A 7,522-nucleotide genomic window follows, 5' to 3' on the forward strand; every position below is an offset into this window, starting at 1 on the left:
TGACACGGAGTCTCTGGGATGTCCTCTGCACACCCTGGGCGGACGCGGCCCAGGCCAGGAAAAGGCCCATCTAGAGGAGTCCGAAGGAGCAACCCCGTGTTCCCACAGGGCCGGGAGAGGGCCTCTTTCCCAGCCAGCCTGGAAAACCTCGAAATCCATGGGATTGTGTGGGGAGAACTCAGAAGGGAGACGCTGGGCAGTCTCAGCTGGGGAATAATTAGGATGAACAAACCTGAAACACAAAAACTCCTAAAATCAAATTATTGTGAGTAACACATCACCCCATAACAAATGTCAAAAACCAGGACTAACCAAATTATTGTGAATTAAAATTCACAACTTATGGCATTAAATCAAAGATTACCAGGCATGCACAGAAATAGAAAAACGTGGCCCCCAAATCAATTGATTGAAACTGACCCCAAACTGATGTAGATGTAGAGGTAATAGACAAGGATATTTAAAATGTTATCAGAGGTTGGGTGTGGTGGCTCATCCCTGTAATCCCAGCACTTTGGGAGGCCAAGGTGGGTGGATCACTTGAGGTCACAAGTTAGAGACTAGCCTGCCCAACATCGCAAAACCCCATCTCTACTAAAAATACAAAAAATTAGCCAGGTGTGGTGGCAGGCGCCTGTGATCCCAGCTACTCAGGAGGCTGAGGCAGGAGAATCGCTTGAACCCGGGAGGCAAAGGTTGGAGTGAGCCAACATCACACCACTGCACTCCAGCCTGGGCAACAAAGTGAGACTCCGTCTCAAAACAACAAAAAAAAGTTATCAGAACTGTGTTTAATTTATGCAAAAAGTTAAGTAGAGACATGGAAAATATAGAAAAGATCCAAATATAAAGTATAACTTCCAGAGATGAAAACCAAGGTACCTGAGACATGAACACACTGTGCCAGATCGATGGCAGACGGATGCTGCAGAAGAAAAGAGGAGGGAAGTTCCAGCAATAGAAAAGGTCCACAGTGAAACACGGGGACAAAAGAATTTTTAAGAAATTAAAAGACCATCAATGATCAGTGAGACAACATAAAGTGGGCAAATATATATGTAATTGCTGTGCCCAAAGGAGGAGAGACAGAAAAAATATTTGAAAAAACATGTCCCCAAATATTCCAAATTTTATGAAAACAACAAGCCCACAAAGCCAAGTTCAATCACCCCAAGTACAAGACACAGATGATGAAAACCACGCAGAGATGCATCATCATTAAATTGTTCAAAATCAGTGGAAAAGGGAAATCTGGCAAAGTCAGGAAAGGTAATCAATAAAGCAGCCAGGAAAAAAAAATAGACACTTTAGACAGAGGAGAATAAAGGACAACAGCAGGTTCATCCTCAGAAACAACATGAGCAGAAAGGTTTTGGAGCAACAGCCTTAAAAGTCAACCTAGAATTCTATACCCAGCAAAACTATCCTTCACAAACGAAGACAAGCCTTCCAGCCTGGGCTCAATGAAGAGAGTTGAAAAGACCATCACGCCCATGCTTACAATGAAGGAAACACGGGAAAGCCTGGAAATGAGCACCTTCTGGAACTTATCAGAAAGCTCAGCTCTCAGCCAACCACTCATTCCAAATCTGTGGAGATACAGTGACCAGGCTCTGGATGCAAGACACAGGACCCTGTGGATGCAACCACAGGACACAGCCTTTGGTTGCCTGGCACACACTGCTGGATGCTGAATAAGCCAGGAAGAAGATCCGGCTAAATGTTGGCACATTCTAAAGTCTACATGAGGCCAGTCTGACCCTGGGAACCTCCATGAAGACATGAGCGTGGAGGGTCTGCCTTTTGCAGGGTCCACCAGGGGCTCACAGGAAAGGTCGTGGAAAATTATGAGAAATCTTCCCTCTGGCACTAGCGGGTGAGGGGAATGGAAGCCACCGCCAGACAGCACCATCTCCTCACCCTCCTGTGAAGCACAAGACTCACTTGCAGAGGGAAGAGCGCAGAAACCGTCACCCCAGGACGATGCGGTTGAATGAGAGGAAGCGAGAATGGAGAAGCCCTGGCCCTGGGGAACAGGATGGAAAACGCTTGGCTCAGCTCCGTGGCTGCGAAGGAACCGGCGCGCTTGCGGAGGCCACACCCCGAGACCCGAGGACACAGTGCCTGCCTGAGATGGAGCCAGAAACATTCTCCACCCTTTCACACAAGACTAACAAGGGCTCCATGAAAATAAAACTGGAAGAGCTGAAAGAGAAGCATTCTCCCTGGGTGTGAAACCAAGAAAAGACACAAAGCCAAGGAAAAGCCATTGAGAAAACACCTGGCACACGGCCTATCTCCTAAACACAGAAGATAACCATAGAAACAACCTCAAACCAAGTCCAAGTCCTGACTTCATTAATAAAACCTCCACACCAAAGACCTAGAGAAGGAAGGGCAGGTCATCACCAAGCATAAAGCCGCTCATGACAATATCTACTTTCCTCCACAAAATGCCTGCCTTCCAGTAAAAAATTATAAGACATGTGAAAAGCAGGAACAAACACACTCCCAAGAGGCAAAATAATCATCTAAACCAGAATTGGGCATGACACTGATGTTGGGACTATCAGGCAGGGAACTTAAATAACCTTGAGTAGTATGTTAAGGGCTCTAACGGAAAACGTAGACGATGTACAAGATGAGATGAGTAATTTCCTCAGGGAGATGGAAACGATAAGAAAGAACCAGATGGAAAGACGTCAAACCAGGCTACAGAGATGAAAAATGCTTTCGATGGGGCAGTAGACGCAACATAGTGGAGGAAAGGGTCAGTGAACATGAGGATAGATCAATACCTAATAACCAACACACACACATGCACGCACGTGCACGCCCACACACGCACGCCCACACATGCACAAACATGCACTCACATGCACACCACACATGCATACACGCACAAACTTGTGCACACACATGCACACGCACATGCACACCCGCACATGCATGTGCATGCCCACACACGCACACACATATGCACACACAGGCACACACACATGCACACCCAGACACATTCACACACATGCACACACATGCACACCCACACACGCACATATATGTACATGCATGTTCATGCCCACACACATGCATACACACATGCACGCCCACACACGCATATATGCACATGCATGTGCATGCCCACACATGCACACATATCCACACACGCACATATATGTGCATGCCCACACACAAATACATATGTGCATGCACACACAAGCACACACCATGCACGTGCACGCCCACACATGCACACACATACATACGCACACACATGCACGCACATGTACAAACGTCCACAAACATACATATGCATGCATATGCACAGTCACACAGGTGCACGTGTAAGACCCGATGCGCATACATGCACACGTGCACAAACACAGGCACACAAACGCACATGCACGTGCACACAGCCACCCACACATGTATGCACATACAAGCACAAACACGTGCATGCCCACACACACATGCACACACAGGTATACACTCACACACGCACACATGTGCGCACACACGCCCCCCACACACATATGCACATGCACGTGCATGCCCACACACACAAACACGCTAATCACACACATGCACAAGCACATACGTGCCCACACACATACACAGGCGCATGCACACACACACGTGCACACACGTGCATGCCCACACACACACACATGCACATGTACACACAGCAGGGAGGGGAAGGCAGAGCATCCAAGAACAGAAGGAAAAGAGAAAATAGGGAAGAGCCATTTGGAGAATAATGGCTGTATCTTTTTCAAAATTAATGACAAGCACTAAGCCACACATCTAAAAAACTTAACACTAAGTAGGGCAAATACCAAAAATAACTGCCCCTAGGCATATCAAATTCAAACTTTTGAAAACTAAAGGCAAAGGCAGCCCTGGCGCAGTGGCTCACACCTGTAATCCCAGCACTTTGGGAGGCCGAGGAGGGTGGATCACTTGAGGTCAGGAGTTCGAGACGAGCCTGCCCAACATGGCAAAACCCCATCTACTAAAAATACAAAATTTAGCCTGATGTGGTGGTGCACGCCTGTAATCCCAGCTACTCAGGAGGCTGAGGCACGAGAATTGCTCGAACCCAGGAGGCAGAGGCTGCAGTGAGCTTTCACCACTGCACTCCAGCCTGGGTGACAGAGCCAGACTCCATCTCAAAAAAAGAAAAAAAGAAAAAAGAAAGCCAAGGGCAAAGTAGAACTCCTGGAGGCATCCATTGGCCTGGGAGTGCGGGTGTGGTGGGGACACAATATCTATAGAGGAACAGGATCTAAGAATCACAGCTGACTTCTTGTCATAAATCACTCAAGGAAGCAGACAATGGAGTAACACCTTTAAATTACTGAGAAACAAAACAAAACTGTCAACCCAGAATTCAATCGCCAGTAAAACTATCCACCAAATCTGAAGGATTCAGTCTTTCTCTGGCAAACAAAACCCGAGGGAACGCATGGCCCTCAGATCTACTCGACAAGAAATGCTGAAGGAATTCTTCGGGCAGAGGCAGCAGCTTGGGTCTACACAAAGCAATGAAGAGTGTCGGAAATTGAATAAAATAATTCAAAATAAAGTTTACTTTTTCTTACTTTTACTTGCTCTAAAATATAATTAACTGTCTAAAGCAAAAAACAGGAGCAAAGTATTTTGTGTTTATAGCACCTATAAATGTAAAATATGCAATAATTCCCAATATTGCAAAGGATGTGAAGGAGGACCTGAGACTGTTCAATTACTCCAAGAGAAGATTAAAAAAAAAAAAAAAAAGAGGCAAAAAGAAACTGAGCCAAATGGAACAAATACAAAATAGCTAGCAAGATGGTGGATTTTCATCCAACCATATCAATAATCACTATAAATGTGAGTGAACTAAAAGCACCAGTTAAAAATAAAGAGATTGTCGGATTGGATTTTAGGAAACAATATCTAACTATGGTGTGTGAAAAAAAGTCACCTTCAGTATAAAGACAAAGATAGGTAAAAAGCTGAAAGATGGAAAAAGATACACTATATAAACACTAAGCCAAAGAAACCTGGAGTAACTCTGTTAACATCAGAATAAGTAGCTTCAGAACAAAGGATATTATCAGGGATAAAGAGGAACACTTACCTCATGATAAAAAGGTCAGTTCTCCAAGAAGACATAACCATCCTAAATGTGTAGTCAGCTCATAAAAGAGTCTCAAAATACATGAAGTAAACACTGAGAGAATTAAAAGGAGAACCTGGGAAATCCACAGTTATAGCTGGAAACGTCAGCACTCCCCCAGCAGTCACTGATGGAACACTTAGGTAGAAAATCAGTAACATCTTGGCCAACATGGTGAAACCCCGTCTCTATTAAATACAAAAAATTAGCCAGGTGTGGTGGTGGGCGCCTGTGATCCCAGCTACTCGGGAGGCTGAGGCAGGGGAATCGCTTGAACCCAGGAGGCGGAGGTTGCAGTGAGCTGAGATGGTGCCACTGCACTCCAGCCTGGAAGACAGAGCGAGACTCAAAAAAAAAAAGAAGAAGAAGAAGAAGAAAAGAATATCAGTCACAATACACATGACCTTAACAACCTCAACTAATTGGAACTAACTGACATGTATAAAACAAAATAACACACAGAGACCCAGCAGCACCTTCCTCTCAGGTGCACATGGAGATTCACCAAGATAGCTTATATTCTGACCATAAAACAAACTTTAAAATTTAAAAGAATAGAAATCATACAAAGTATGGTCTTAGAACATAAAGAAATTAAACTAGAATTAAATAATGATATGAGTGAAGTCTCACAAATATTTGGAAATTGAATAGCACGCTCTAAAATAATCCATGAAAGAGGAAGTCTCAAGAAAAATTTGAAAATATTTTGAACTGAAATGAAAATGTAAAGAATAACATCAAAATTTGTGGTAGGTAGGTAAAGCAGTGCTTAGAGGAAAATTTATAGTATTAAATTATTAGAAAAAGAAGAAATATTTCAAATAAGTAACCCAAACTTCCACCTAAAGAAACTAAAGATGAAGAGAAAATTAAACGTAAAGAAAGCAGAAGGAAGGAAGTAATAAAGATTACAGCAAAAATCAATGAAATTGAAAACAAAGTCAACCAAACCAAAATCTGGTTCTTTGAAAAAATAAAATTGATAAACCTTAGACAGACTGAGCAATAAAAAAAAAAAGAAAGAAGAAGGCTGGACACGGTGGCTCACGCCTGTAATCCCAGCACTGAGGGAGGCCAAGACAGGGGGATCACTTGAGGCCAGGAGTTCAAGACCAGCCTGACCAACACGGTGTAACCTCGTCTCTACTAAAAATACAAAAATTAGCCGGACGTGGTGGCAGGCACCTGTGACCGCAGCTACTCGGGAGGCTGAGGCAGGAGAATCGCTTGGACCCGGGAGGCAGAGGTTGCAGTGAGCTGAGATCGCACCATTGCACTCCAGCCTGGGCAACAGAGTGAGATGGTTGCAAAAAGAAGATGCAAATTATATCAGGAACAAAAGAGGGGGACCTCACTCTCAATACTAGTTATTAAAGGAACAATAAAAAAATACTAGGGACAACTCTACACCCAGGTTCAACAACTTAAGTGGACTAATTCCTTGAAAGACACAAACTACCAAAACTCTTCCGAGGTAGTCCTATGCCTATTAAATAAATTGAATTTGTAGTTAAAAGCCTTTCAAAAAAGAAAATTTTAGGCTCCTATGGTTCCACTGGTAAATTCTAACAAACGTGTAAGGAAAGAGTAACCCACTGGTAAGTTCGAACAGACATATAAGGAAGGGGTAATGCCAGTGTTACACAATCAAGTTCAGGAAAGATGAGTCGTTGTGTATCTGTTGCTGAGTAACAAATTATGCTAAAACATAGTGGCTTAAAAATAATGATAACCATTTATCGTCTCAGTTTCTGCAGCTCAGGAGTCAGACAGCACGCAGCCGATCTCCACTCCCAATGTGCAGGGCGTCTGCCATAAGCTTCGAAGGCGCACGTTCACTCACGTGTCGGGGGCTAGTACAGGTTGTGACAGAGGCCTGAGCTGGAACTGTTGACCAGGACACACACGTGGCCATGTGGCCTCTGGGCTTCCTCACAGCATGGTGTCTGGATTCCAGGAGTTGGCATCCTGAGAAACAACCATGCAGAAGCAGCCTGTGGATCCTGGCCTGGCCTTGGCGTCAGGCAGTGTCACTCCTGTGCCTTCTAACCTGGGCCCCCGGGCCCAAGGGGAGGAAATGGAGACCCCACCTCCCAGTGGAGGGAAGGCAAGGTCCCACTGTGGGGGTAGCACATGGGATACACCCATGCGGCTGCCGCTGGAGACGTTAGTTTGCCACACCCGTTTCTTCTACGTGAACATTTGCCTGCATCTCACCTTCTAACTCCTGGGTGCTGTTTGTCCATTTTCACTACACCAGGGGCCCCCACAGTATATGCAGACCAGGTTTCCTGGCCTCAGAGTCCTGGCAGGGCCCGTCTGAGGGGAAGGTCCAGGTTGGTCCCCGGGCAGACAGGC

The sequence above is a fragment of the Pan paniscus genome, chromosome 21, assembly GCF_029289425.2.
Source record: "Pan paniscus chromosome 21, NHGRI_mPanPan1-v2.0_pri, whole genome shotgun sequence".
Taxonomy (NCBI): domain Eukaryota; kingdom Metazoa; phylum Chordata; class Mammalia; order Primates; family Hominidae; genus Pan; species Pan paniscus.